The 14670-nt window shown below is 40.7% G+C and overlaps 1 long non-coding RNA gene across 1 annotated transcript in view; it reads left to right on the top strand.

The window, feature by feature from the left end:
- The first annotated feature begins 2393 nt into the window (after positions 1-2393).
- The window catches only part of LOC146504225 (uncharacterized), a 76253-nt gene continuing 63976 nt past the window's right edge, over positions 2394-14670 (top strand). Inside the window, exon 1 of the long non-coding RNA XR_014868639.1 lies at positions 2394-5422. This is a non-coding gene — a long non-coding RNA (uncharacterized LOC146504225). The remainder of the gene's footprint in view (positions 5423-14670) is intronic.

The following is a 14670-nucleotide window of genomic DNA, read 5'->3' on the forward strand; positions in this document are numbered from 1 at the left end:
AATATTTTCAGCTTGGGACTGAAATGTAGTCTCTCCCTGTAGTTTCCCAAGCTCATTAAAACATATTGTTTTTCTTGCCTGTTTCCCAATTTGGATCTAGACCTGGAGCAGCGTCAGCCAGGCCAGCATTGAATGTGTAGCACATTATGAGTTATGAGATGCGGCACGGTGCGGGTTTAAGATTAAATTCCCTATATTATCTCCCTCCCTCTCTCTTTCTCTCTCTTTTTTTCTTGTCTGTGACAAGAAGCCTTTCCGGCCAGGAAGCAAAACTTGTGTATGTCAAGCGCTTGTGTTTTTTTTCCCCCCCTCTTCATTTATTTCCATCTCAGTCCGTATGGGATCCTATTCACTGCTTTCATCCCTCTCCTAAACCTACACCTCTTCTCCTCCCCATCCTTCTATATTATGCATCATCTCGACCGCCTTCCTTCTCGTCCTGCTCCAGTGCTCTAGATGTTCACACTGAACTGTTTAGAATAGGATTTTTGCTCCTGTCAGATTTACTAAAAAAATCGCTCTTCACTTCCTTCACCTTCCACCTTTCTTGACTTCATCTCTCCTAGTTTTGCCATCCTTCTTGCCTTTATTTCTGCTTCCACAATACACTTATCTTATAAAGCTCCATCTTCATGCATTCTGTCCTCCTGTGTCTGCTCCCCTTCTCTCTCGTTTTACTAGGCTCCCACGGCCCCCACCTCACCCGCAATAAGAGTGACAAGATAAGAGATTGCATTTCCCCGCTCGGCAGTCCGAGCTTGAAGAGGGTGTCATGTTTAAGGGGGGGGACTACCTGACATCACACATCAAACCTTTGTAACATTTCAATGGGCTTCCTATTTCTTTCCGCCACATCTTGTCAGGCATCAGCCTATTATTGACAGATTGTGGATTAGAGAAGTGGAGGAGGGGGGGGGGGACCCAGTGCTTTCTGCAGATTGCTGCTATCTGTGTTTGCTGCTATCTACATTAGAGAGAGCTATGGGACAAATGCTCGAGGAGGCAATATGATTTGCTTTGCTTTGCTTGGATAGCAGTGTATAAGCAATGTCAGGTTGTTGTACTGTGCAGACTTGACATAGGCATGCAGAGAGGTAGGGCTAAAGGGGCAAAGACGATAGATGAGGATGGATGGATTTAATCAGAGCATGATAAAAAAAATCTGATGTGTGAAAGACAGAATGAGATTGACTTTAAGTAACTTGTAAACTGATAAACTGGTATATCTGACGGCTTTTACAAATACAGCTCAGTTAACTCAGTTGCGCTTGAACTTTTGGCTATAATGCATTGTCTTTGTTAAACTGACTGTAAGAGGTCAAAGGAGCTTGCAAAGAAAAGCGTCTTTGAACAGAGGCAGTGGTTTACGACACCAACTCTCTGCCATCTATAATCCAGTTTTGAGTTCCCTTCCCAGACGCCTTAACGCCCACTCACATCCTGGGCCATCTGACCTCAGGAATTCGCATGATAAGGTGGGGCCAGGTTTCACAATGAACTCACCCGAAACTCTGGCTGATTGGGACCCACACCCAGTTTCACACCTTGGCTCAGGCGATTAGAGGATCATCAGGGGGTCCTTTTGTCCCTCTGTGGGGGGACACTCCCACTAGGTTTATATCTGGGACTCTCCACCATTTGACCGTAGAACTGAAGAAGCTTCTCGGATGAGAGGTGAAACGTCTTCAAGTAACTTAAAGAAGTCCAGACACTTTTCTTTGCAAGCTCCTTTGACTACGATGACCTGGATGACTGAGAACCTTCAGAGACATACTGACTGTAAGAGGTTTACACGAAATCTACTGGATGGATTGAGAGTAAAATAACTTACCCTTCTAACTGTGCCCCTGAGCTTCATCCATCTCCAAGCAGGTCTGATGTACAGTTCATGAAGGCTGTCCAAATTAGGGAAGAGTCACAACAAGAAGTGCTCTAAGGAAATGATCACATTGGAAGTTTGTTTCTACCATCTAAAATTACCCATGAAAGCCGCTTTAAAAACTGCTTGATTGTGGTGCTGAGGTCCCTTAGCTTTAAAACATAACTACAGGTTAGCACACATCCCGAAAGAGGAAAGTCTCAAATTAGAATGTCAATATAAAGCACAGAGATAGCAGGAGGCCAGACTATACAAACACAGACGAACTGTTCCCGTCTGGTCTCTTGTGATCTGGATCTAAGATGTCTAGAATAAGGCAAAGAAAGAAAGGGAGAGAGAGGTTTCAGAAAAGCTTGTCAACCACTACAGAAAAGAAAAAATATGTTTTTATGGCGTCTCTTATTAAAAAAGCAATCTGCATCTGACACTGTTGATGCAAAAAAGTCTGGATTAAACTCTGGAGTTTATCTGCGTAGTGCAGACAAACCGCTTGTTTGCCGATGAAACAAGCGGTTTGTCTGCACTACGCCCAAATGAACATCTGAACCCAGTATTAGCCAGGGTGGATCATCTCGCATGTGGGCTGGCTTGCTTGAGTCCAGGGATTTGCTAATGTGCTCTGGCATAAAACACAATCATCCTAAAAAAAGAAAAAGAAGACAACTGAAATGTTAGCCAATGCCGATTGTAAAAGTTGAGGAAAGAAAAATGAGAGAATCTGGTTGGCAGGTGGATTTGAAAAATTCAGAGAGAAAATGATAAAAATTAGGAAGGAATGCGAGGACTGACCGATCACCAGGAGAGGAAGAAACACCAGTAGGTAAGTTTAGCAGGAAAATAGGCATGCAGGATCTGGAGCGTGAATCTTCATGTAGAAGGAGAGAATGAAATTTGTTAACTATAAATGAGTTTACCTTAGATAAATAATTGACCAGTATTCATAAAGTAATCATAAATGCCAACATGTACATTTTAGACAGTGAAGACTTTACCATGTCTTTGCTGTCAATTCTAGACCTTGAGTTTGTGTCTTATGTGTATCTGCCACTGGCCAAATCCCCTTTAAATATACTGCGATCTGTTCATACCATTATCCATTCAACAGATCAGGAAGTAGTAAATGTCTAGTCGCAGGTGTCACAGCTTGGCCTAGATCTGCTTGAGTTTGGCCCAACGGAAAACTTCCCCCCACCATATCCCAAAATAGGACTGTGACTGCTATCATCCCCAAGAGACCAGTGGAAGCCATCAAAACACATCAGAGTTAAAATGCTTGAAGTGTCCAAAGAGTTTAATATCTAGGCAGGGCATCAGTGGGCACTGCCAATGGTGCCTCTCAGTCAGAGCCAGAATGGTGGAGATGAGAGATGGTTCACGACTGCAGTTTCACTAAATGATTGAATTTTGAAGGCAGAGTGGTGACACTGTGCAGAGAGATTGCACTGGAACAGCATCAGTCACAGTGCAGATGACAGAGTGGATGCTTGGTAAACAGCTAGACCGAGGACATTTTGGGGGGTGGGGTGTAAAGTATAGAGGTAGGTGCGAAGGCAGAGGGAAGATGGATGGCTAGATGGTAGAAAGGGGGGTAATGTGAAAGCAGGAAAGAAGGAGGCAAGGGAATGAGGACAGATTGAAGAAATATAGGGATGTTTAGTGAATGAAAAGAGGTTGAAAAAGATGGCATGAAGGAGAAGTAAACACAGAAAGGAAAACTGGTTCAGAGAGTGTGGGCCTGCTATTTGTCACAATCTCAGTTGCCACAATCACACTCTGGTATGAACGTAACTGTGACTGGAGTGGAATGAGAGTGGAAACAAGCTGCACAGCCTGTCCTCAGATTTTTAGTTGAGACCAGTGTAATATTAATACAGTCGGGCCATCTGGGGACATCAAAGAAGCTAACTCCTGATGAAGAATGATTCATAAAAAATGGAACTTAAATAAAACCATAGTTGATTTATTTTAAATTATTTTTGTCTGTAACAGAGAGGACAATTAATAAAGCATTTTAAGAATAATTCAACAATGAGTAGATCCATTAATTATGATTTCTTACCTGAAGAAAAACTCACTCAGCTTCTCATTCCCACCTGAATCCAACTTGTAAAACTTTTTTAAACACAAATGTCCTCTAAATGCCTTGAAATAAATGATTCTTTATTTTTGTGATCCACTCGACTTTTAGAGGTTCTTTGCTCAGCTGAGCTACTGCTTCTTCTTCTTCTAATAGTTGTTTCCTTACATTTCACCCTCTCCCCCTTTTTTCTTTGCCACAGGTTGTACACGTCCTTTTCGGCGTCATATGTTAAGCTAGGACACACCGACTGTCTAATCCCTGGTCTCTGTAATTGGATCTGATGGAGCATGCCCAGATGAGAGGTGATATCTCCAAGGTTATATTGTGACGGGTGCTTCCCTTATGTTTATGTTGTCTGTCATTATCCTTTAGGTAAGAGGGGCATTTCTTGGAACCAATGCTGTTAGACACCTGGACAATATCATGACCTTAAAGTTAGCTTTTAAGAGCAAAGTTTGAAGGAGGAATTAACGTAACATCATAAAACAATGACCATGACTGTATGATTTCTCTAAACGAATTGAGCACACTGTTAAAGCAGTCCATAAAGTCGATCCAAGCTCATCTCAGTGCCACATCAGCTGATAACCTTGTGCACATCCTATTGACAAATGCTGCATGGGGCACAGTCTAGCCTCAAAACAGCTACAGCTGACTCTGCAAGCCCCTCTGCAAAACTACCTCTACCACAGTTTGTATTGAGGCCTGCTCTGCCCTGTACAAGGGGTCTTGCTGCCTTTTAGTGCATTCCTTTTATGCTAAGGGTTGGTAGATCCCAAATCAGAGCTAAACAGTCAAATATAAAATTACAGTAGATGAACTCATGCTCCTGTTTTAAATAAAGTGGTCCTGACAGAACTATAAACATAACATTTAAGCCAGAAATAAAAAGCTCCACTGTTGCTTCTCATCATTCTCTTTCACTATAGATCTTCTGACACCTTTTATTCACTGGTATATATGCTATCTAAATCAAGATGTATCTACAGGGACAGGAATATAAAAGAGTTAACAGAAGAGGTTAACTTGGAAGCGGTATTACCCTGTCATAAACAATATCATCTTCATATTTTTACACACCCACGCAATATAATCCATAAACCTCTTTATTATAATTATTAGTACTGTAGATTCAGACCTAAAATAAAGCACAAAACATTTTAAGGCTTAAAATAAAATTTAAACCTGAAATACCCTGACCAGTTTTTGCCCTTTAACTGTAAGTTTCGGTCTGGGATGCTAGAAGCCACTGCAGAACCTCCTGCAGGTGTCATGGGTCTAATTTAACACAACATGTGAAGGGAAGTGCCAGCCTTATAACCCTGGTGTGTAGGAGCTTAAGTGTGGGATTTAACACACTCAGTGCTGTAACATTCAGATAAGACGCCTGGTGAATAGTGCTTCCTGATGGTCTTGTGGATTTATAGTGGCTGTGTGATGTCCTCTATAGTCACCATCTGGGAGTAAGTACATCATTCCCTGAAAATCTGAATTAGGATTCAGTATGTGAAGGCAGTGTTAGGATGATTGCACAAAGGATTGTAACATTAAATCCTTTGTGTTCCATGTACTCTGGCTTTTCTCTCTTTTCTAGCCCCCCAAAAATGATTAACATAGTGTAATATTTTATATTTTCAAATGATTTATTCATGATAATAATCTTACAAGGGCTCTGGTGTCGAATGTAATCATTTCTTTAGAAGATCTGTCAGAGTGACTCTCCAAAGTTTTTCACTGACTGCACAACTTCAAGTATATGAGATGCACAAAAATAAGACTTGGCATTGTCTTTCACAACCTGTTTAACAATAACACAGGGGAAATTTAGCAGGTGCTCATATCCAGAATGATTTACAATATGTGGAGCAGTTCAGCAGCAGAGTAGCAGCAGTTTGGATTAAGGCGAGCAGGTGGTAAAGGAGGAGTGCTAGGGCCCAATACAGATGCAGCTGAATAACTAAAACCTGTCGAATACGTGGTGCTTAGTAACAAAATAGTGCACACGCATGAAAAGCCAATATCTTTTATTTTACAGGAAGACCTGTGACTTTAGTAGGCACATTTTATGTTTATTACTCCTATTATTGTTGCAGTCGATAATTAATATTGTGCAATCCATCATCTCTCCTCTGGTTTTTACTATCTTTCAAGCTATAGAAACGAATAAAGCAGGAAATACCTCGAAAAGAGTGAATAAACATCAGTGAAATCTCATTCTACTAGTTCCTGCTGTTAGTCTTTTCTGTATTTTTTAAAAAATATTTTTTACATATATGTTTTAAAGGGTTAACGCAAGTCATTGAAGACAAGGATGCCTACTGAGAATTTGAGACACACTAGAAAGATATAACACAGTTGTCAATAATGACCGGCAATTGCCTGGTTTAAGAACAGACTAAACCATTGTACATGAATTGCATGTATAGCACGGGGACACAGAGATATTATCTTGTAAACAGATAGTCTGTCTTTGAGAGAAAACATAGGAGCAGCTTCTGTGTCCTGCTGGCGCAACCAGATGGCTTTAAACATGATGTCTCGCTGTGTGTGTGTGTTTCCTCGCCGCTGATCTTTTTTCACTCTTAGAATTCATGTGTAGTCACCATGACTCATGAGGATATGTGGAAATGAGGAGCTAATAAAAGTAACATTGCCTGAGTCTAATGAGAACTGTGGCTGAGTTCAAAAGTTGAAGGGTGAAAGATTACAGTTAGAGGGTGCCTAGTCATAGTGTGCATGTGTTCATACATGTAGCATTTAACAAGATGCAAGCCATAAATTCCGTTTCTCCCCAGACTAACTGAAATCCTCAGTGAGAGTATTTAGTTGGCAGCTCAGAATAAGTTTACTTGCGCATCAATCTCATTTCTGAAAGTGACAGTGTTAATTTGCATGTGTGTCCGACCGTGTGTGTGTGTTTTGGCAGATCGGGCATGTTAGAAAGTAAACAAATCAGGGGAAACTCAAGTCTCTGCCTTATCATAAATCATACTGAAACTGCTTAGCTTCTTAGTCTTACACACATATACATATCCGTCGGGTGCTCAGTGAATCAGGTGGCAGCGAGTTTGTGCACCCAAGTAACATTAGTCCTAAAACACATCGTGTGATGTTTTAGGAGTTGGGTAAAACTTCGTCTTTTGAAAAGAAAAAAACAAACAAACAAATATTATAATGCTGGCACAGACCTTTAAACGAAGCCCCAAAATAAAATGACAAAAATAAACAAGTAGCTCAACATCTGTCATTTCTTGTCATCCCCCATCAATCGCTGTTGCTCTTTTTCACCTCAATCAGTCTACATCACGCATAGAAAAATATGGCCACCAACTGTAGCGCTTTTGTCAAGGTCCTTTTCATCCGTTAATTTGTATCATTTTCACTTGTGACATGGGCTCTGAATTGATGAAGGGTGGGGGTGGGCGGGGGCTTTTCAAATGAATCATTTGAAGCCATAAAAACTCTTCTGGTGTCACATTTACACACGAACACACACAGCTGTGCTAGTCATGCACATGCACAAAGGTTTGTATAAAGCTACAGTCTCACTAGGGAAAACAGTGGTTGGAGACAGCAACCGTGTGCACTGAATTTGCGATCTCATTCCCTTTATTGCTTCGAAGATGGGGACCAGACTCCAGCCAGAACCTCATAGGTTTGAATTAGAAATTCTGACCCCCATAAACAGTCAAGTAATTGCTGTAGGATGACAGTTTAACATAACATAGGCGCTCGCCAGCTCTGCTTTTATGCAGGAATATAACCAGAACACAGCCAGATACCAAACAGCTGAGCTGCAAAGGGACACACCGTGGGCAGGTTCTGTTCATTGCACGCTGACTCAGACTGACTCAGATTGTTGCAATGTGCTGGATTAATGTGCTGCATTAATAAATTACAGAGCAAATATCTACAAACATTCACCAATCTGTCTGAGAGTAACTTCAGTATGTCCAAGTAGGAGATTGGAGATACGTTGCCTCCCACCAGGCAACCTGTGCAGTTCCCTTGTGACTGAAAATGTTCACCCAGAGGTAGATAGTGTTTGCATGCTCAACCTCTGGGTGACCAACTGGATGTTGCAGCTACTTGCAATTTGTCATCAAGTATGAAAAAAAAAATCAGTGTAATCACGGAGCAACCGCTGGTTTTTCCTAGCTGCAAAGAGGTGCCGTCCTGTTTTTACTCAGTGTGACTGAAGCATAAGCTCTTCTTTATACCTGCCTAAAAACTTTAATCAAATCAGTGATGAAACACAGGGGCAACATTGAGCTCAAATGCTGGAAGGTAAATTAATAGGCAGGAGAGGTTTGAAAAAGGGGCATGAAAACAAAAGACAGCAGGAGAAAATATATGACCACTAAAACAAAGTATGCAGACAAACTCACTTCAAACAATCACCTGTAAGAGGTCTAAAAAAATGAAATCCATGTGATGCAAAATTCTTTCATTCCCAATATGTCAGGTGCCAGAAACGAGTCGCAAACCATGAAGCAAATCGAGTACTTGTAGTTGTTTGCGAGTGGGGAACTATCCATGGTGGTGATCTGCCTCTACACTAGAAATGTCCTTAGCAAACGGGTTTTGGCTGAGAATTGAAAACTCTCCCCTGTGAAATACACAAAGGAAAAAGTCACATGAAAGTCAGAGATCTGCAGATGAAGGAAAAAAAAAAAAAGACTCATTGAATATTTATGACATTAAAGCAACACAGAGCTATTTTCCTTACCTTTGGGGTTACGGAAGCTAAGGGAAACTCAGTTCCAAAGTTCAACCGGAGTTCAAAAACATTTGACTTTTTGCTTTAAGCAAAATCCATGTCAGGGAGAGCCAGAGGTTTTCTTTAGGGGGGTTCAGACAAGAACAATGCTGTTAAAATCCCAGCTTTGTTCAGTTTCATTCTTTTCAGCAGCAATCTCTCCTTCTTTAACTTTGAGGTAGTGTGCACTAATACACTCACTAGAAGACAGGTGCGCCACAGCTCCCCAGAAGTGTGCACATGTAAGTTTAATTGAATGTGTGAGTTTTCGCTCATGCATGCGTTTATGTTTGCGCGCGTGTGTGTAATGTGTGTGTGTGTTTCTGTACACGCCCTCCCTCCTCCACAACTCCACTTAGTGTTACCGCTGTGAAAATTAAACCCCACTTCTCATTCAACCGTGGCCAGTTAAATAAAGGGGTAGGCAACGTGTTATCAACCGCTTGCACGCGTGAATGTCACAAATAGTGCCAACACGCTGTCACTCAGCTCTGCAACTATGAATTGTACCGCTGCAGCTCACCCATCACTTGTGATAATGATGAATAGATGACAGAGGGAACGTTCGAGAGGAACAGTATGGTCGTGAACCTGGCGTAGGAGGGAAAGTGTGTGTGTGTGTGTGTGGGGGGGGGGGGGGGGGGGGGGGGAGGGGGTGTTGAGGCTAAAAGAGTGACGAAAAAGTTTGTGTAGAGCAAAAGCATATGTGAGAGTAAATGAGAGCACCAAGTCAGATAACAAAAGGCTATGAATAACAGGCAGTTGAGAGAGAAGTGAAGGGAACGTGAAAGAGTTCATTATTTGATGAAAGCACAGAGTGAACATGGAGATAAAAAGCAGAAACTCTGAGAATGGTCTACCAAGGATGAAAGGATTATTTGGCTTGCTCTGTCTTGGGGCTACAGTATATGTCAATCAAACTTAGATGTCAGTCATCCCGCCCACACTTTTTGTCTGTGAGATGCGAAACACGAAGTGCCACGTACGTGTGTGAACATCCTGCTGGGCATGTTGCTTGTATAGATGAAGGTGAATCAGCGTGCTAAAATAGCGCACTTATTGAAAAGTATTAGGAGCTAAAGAGAAGGATAGAGGAGCTTCGGGAAAAGGGAGAATCCATTGGGGTAGGAGGCAGAGAAGAGCAGAGGGATGAGAAAGATATAGGATGGTAATTGAGAGAAAGCTCGGCCTTCCCCTAAGAAAACACAAGCACCTGAGCACAGAGCAGAGCGAGTATAAACACACATTTAGACAATCAGGTCAATGCAATTCAATCAAGTTTTATTTTATACAGTACCAAATTACAACAAGAGATGCCTCGAAGTGCATTACATACACATTGTAATGGGGAACTAGCTTATTAACCATATACTGCCTTGATGCAGATCTCTAAATTTAATACACGCATTTCCTCTCCCTGGATACAGGGATTGATTGTTTGTGCAAATGTGTACACAAATGTAGAGAGCAGGTTGGAGTGTGTGCATGTGTGTGTGTGCTATTGAATGTTAATTTTAGCAGCATGCCTGTATCTATATAACACATCTCTATCTTGGGAAACATGCTCAGAAACATTCTGGTGCAGTACAGGAGAGAGTTTGTGTGTCTGTGTGTGTGTGTGTGTGTGTGTGTGTGTGTGTGTGTATAGAGTCCAAGCAACCAGTTAGAAACCCTTGTGTGTTTATGAGGCTGGGATGCATTAAATGTTTCTGCACTCACATCAAACTGCCTCATCATATAGCTACATATGTTTTCACCCCTTGTAAGTGTATAATCAATCCACATACGAGTAAGTGATGTGGGCATATAGGTGTGTGTGTGTGTGTTTGTGCTATCCCAACTATAAAATCACTATGAGGCCTATATCTGCAGCTTGTTTCCATTCGCCTTCATTTGTATTCCATTATAAAGTACATACCGCTTCTCTTTCAATTTCAAATTGCCTGGCTTTGCTCCGAAATTGGATGCCGTGCACTCTGTGTACTTGCCCTCTTAGAAAGCATCGGCTACAGTATTAATAGAGATTATCTCTTGACACACCAAAGTTATTATAGCTGTTGGATAACGGGCATTGTCTTATGTGAGGAAAGAGATTTTTTTTTCTGTAGTTTTCTAGAAGAACTCTATCTGGCTGATTGAGCACTACTACATGATTTCATTATATCAAACTGATATCGTATTGGTATGGGTTGCAAAACTTGAAAAGCCAATAATTCCATAGTGTGAGTTTGTCTGTACAAATTGACTTGGCTAACAGGTTAGTTGGCACACTATTGAGCCTTATGAAGCTGTAATTTTTAAACTAGATAATTATGGTGGAATGTAGAGACAGGGGAGGAACTAAAAAAATATACAGGAGTTTATATGTGTGTGTCGGTGTGTGTATGTGTGTGTGCAAATGAAAGATTTAGACAGACGCACTATGATTAGGCTGCAGTTTCTTCTAGCTGTTTATCCCCATTACTGCTGCCAAGGAGCTTACCAGCTAAATTAGGCAAATTCTGGTCGCCTAAACAAATTACTCGCTCTATTTGAGGAGGGAAATCAAATTAAGAAATTAGCACAGATCCAACACTGTACCCTAGCCAGTAATACTATTAGCTCTTAGTTTAGATTTCATCTTCATTCCATCCACTAAGCTCAGGGATTCTAATACTTATGGATTACCTTAACTTTGCCAAATGTAAGTAAACTCTTAAGTTTTGATTAAATAAAAAAAAAGAATTTGTACCTAAAGAATATTGTTAAACTGGTCAGTGTGTCAGTGCCTCTTCCCTTTTGTGCTCTAATTTCCCCCCTCTCTATTCAACCTCAAATACTAATTGTTTTGGAAGTCCCGCTTTAATAATAAAGGGTGAATGCATAGTGATGGACTTGCAATGCTTGCAGCAGCAATAATTAAAGTTTTTGTTTGACTGAAAATGAATTAAAATCACACAGACTGAAACTGCCCTTGAATAAAATCAGAAAAGCAATAACAATGCTTCTTTTTGATTTCATTGTTAAACCTATTGAAACATCTCTACTTTCACCACATTAGTGTGGCCTTTACAAACCTATGTATGGCGCGTCTTTGTGCATTTGAACACATAAATTCTTCAAAGTTTGAATAAAGTGCACCTGAATGTGCTTTTACAGTATTTGCACAAGCCTGCGCATTGTATGCAGGTCTACCAGGTGAAATGATTTTGTTGCTGCCATTTGGTTGGTCTACTGATTACTGCAGGCCTTTGTACAATAGCATATGAAAGAAGGTAACAGGGAATCAAAGGATGGAGGAAATGATTAGATCTGAGTAAAAAAGGAGTAGTAAACTTATGAAGAAAGATAGAGGCAGAAAGGGAGTGGGAGACAAGAAATCACCAGCCACACGTCATCTGCTTCCCTCTCTTCTCTTTTCTTTCCCCACTTATATTTAAACTACCATCGCTGCCCATCTCTCTTTTCCCTATTGCCCTCCCTGTTTCTCCCAACGCACTCTCACCTGAGCAAGATTAATCGTTCCAGTCGAATCACATTACCTCCAAGCCCAACTCCAAACTCCCCGCCCAACACACACATACGTGTGTGAGAGAAAGAGAGAGCGAGAGAGAGGGTCCGTGAGCCAGAGACAGAAGGAGACGGTGGATGGCGGGTGGGGAATTGAGGGATTTGAATGCATGGATGGTCTGCTCATTTAACTCATCACATTATTTTAGCCCTGTGCTTTATTACACTTAACTGGGACACTAGGCACTCAGTCAAACACACACACCCACACTTACACATACACCCGGACACCTTCACACATAATCCTGTCTACACAGCTATCCTGAACTGCAGGTTCGCCATAATGTGTTTATGACGTTGCATGTTTAATTTGTAGAAGAGGATGATTCATGGCCCCTGATAACAATGCTTCATCATCCCCATAGCACCTATGGCATAAAGAGGGTTTGTGCAGGGCAGGAAAACTGTTGTTAATGGGATGCTAATCATCTCATAACCTGGAAAATGGGCAAACAGGCACAACCCCTTATGCAAATGTGCTTGTGCATTTATTTGTGCATGTTTATTAATGTTCACGTGCATCCCCCCCGTGTGTAGCTGTGGGAAGGTGTGGCATCCACATTGTTTGAGCCTGAGTGTCCCGTTTGGTGTGTGTGCACGCGTGTAAGGGTGAATATTGATCTATTGCTATGTGCTCTATCACCCTGCCAGGCATAATAAGGAAGAATGGGACACTAAGCAGGTGCTCACCCACTGCTGATTTATAAAACATATGCACCGGAGTAAACACCTCAATCACTCCAAGGGGCAAGGCTATGGGAATTAATAACATTTACATGCTAGAAGGATAATGCATTCTTAGTTTATTTTTTAATGCATGTGACCTCTTAAGGTATACAGTATTCTTCTTATTCAAGGTGCAGTGAATTGATTCTGGGATAATATATCCTTGGGAAGAAAATAATCAATGTGTAGGCTAAATGGGGTCAAAATAGCCAAATGTGAACTTGGCAAGGCTTTGATATGAAGGAGTGTCTCAGCAGCTGCACTTCAGGCTACATTTTTTCACAACTGAAAACAAAGCAAATTGATTCAATGTATTATTTCCTTCATGCTTACTTATCAAGCCACTTGGATAAAAAAAAAATTGCTTTAATGTCTATAAACTAGCATCGGACATGTACAAAGTTCCAGCCACAAATGTTCTTGTACTTATAAGATCGACGTCTGTTCTTCTGTCAGTTCCAAAGTATACTTTCATCTATACTTGTGTATGATGCATTAAGACCACCAGTGTTGGTCAAGTTACTTGAAAAAAGTAATCAGTAACTAATTACTGATTACTTCCCCCAAAAAGTAATTCAGTTACTTTACTGATTACTGATTTTCAAAAGTAATTAATTACTTAGTTACTTAGTTACTTTTTAAAAACACTCATTACAACCTGAATAGGTGATAAAACTTGTTTTATTAGTTTTAATCTTTTAAAAAATTTAATTATATGCACCATTCTCTGACTGGAAGAAATTAGTTTAAATTTAAACCTATTTTCTGCACATTCCAGCACATAAAATAAAATATTTTTTTTGTGTTTACACTCACTCCTTCAAATAGATAAAAGTGAAACACAGCAGAAAATAAATAAAGTCAAAGACTAGCGGTCCTGTTGCTCTATTTTCACCTGTAAAGCAGGAGTGGGGTAGGCAGAGGTTTACCCTGGTGCAGGTGTGCCCAGGCGGTCAGTGGAAGAATCCTCGAGTTTTTCTGTGCATTTCCCACTCGGAGCTTGCTTGGTAGTTTAGGGGGGTTTTTTTGGTGTAAAAAGAAGTTTTCTTCCCACGCACAACGGACACTAATGATTTGTCACCTTTTATGGAATCAAACTCAAAGTAAGGTCAGTACTTCCATGCTTTAAACGCTGCACACTCATACTCTCTCCCCCACTCCATATATTATCCATTGTTGATCTGCACACAGCTGTTGCCAGGAACGTTGCACTCACTTACGTCACTGTCATGAGACATTCTTGCAAAAAAAAAAATCACGGTTTTAGTAACGCAGTGTGCTTACGGGAAAGTAACGGTAATCTAATTACTGTTTTTGCAATAGTAATCCCTTACTTTACTCGTTACTTTAAAAAAGTAATCGGATTACAAGTAACACGTTACTGCCCATCTCTGAAGACCACTGAGAGAATAGATTTACTTTTTCTGACACTCATTTTGCTGAATATAATGAATATAATGTGCAAATGGCCACCCCTCCCTGAGCCTGGTTCTGCTGTAGGTTTCTTCCTGTTAAAAAGGAGTTTTTCCTTCCCACTTTCTGAAATTGGAATTAAAATATTTCTGGACAATACCTTTAAAAAAAAAAGACATAATCATAAATAATTGTATATGCAAGAACTCTAACTTAGTCTTTGACCTTAAGTACTCAGGGTGTTTTCCTGTGAGTTTGTGTGTG

This window comes from Neolamprologus multifasciatus, chromosome 14 (genome assembly GCF_963576455.1).
Source record: "Neolamprologus multifasciatus chromosome 14, fNeoMul1.2, whole genome shotgun sequence".
In the NCBI taxonomy this organism is placed as follows: Eukaryota; Metazoa; Chordata; class Actinopteri; order Cichliformes; family Cichlidae; genus Neolamprologus; species Neolamprologus multifasciatus.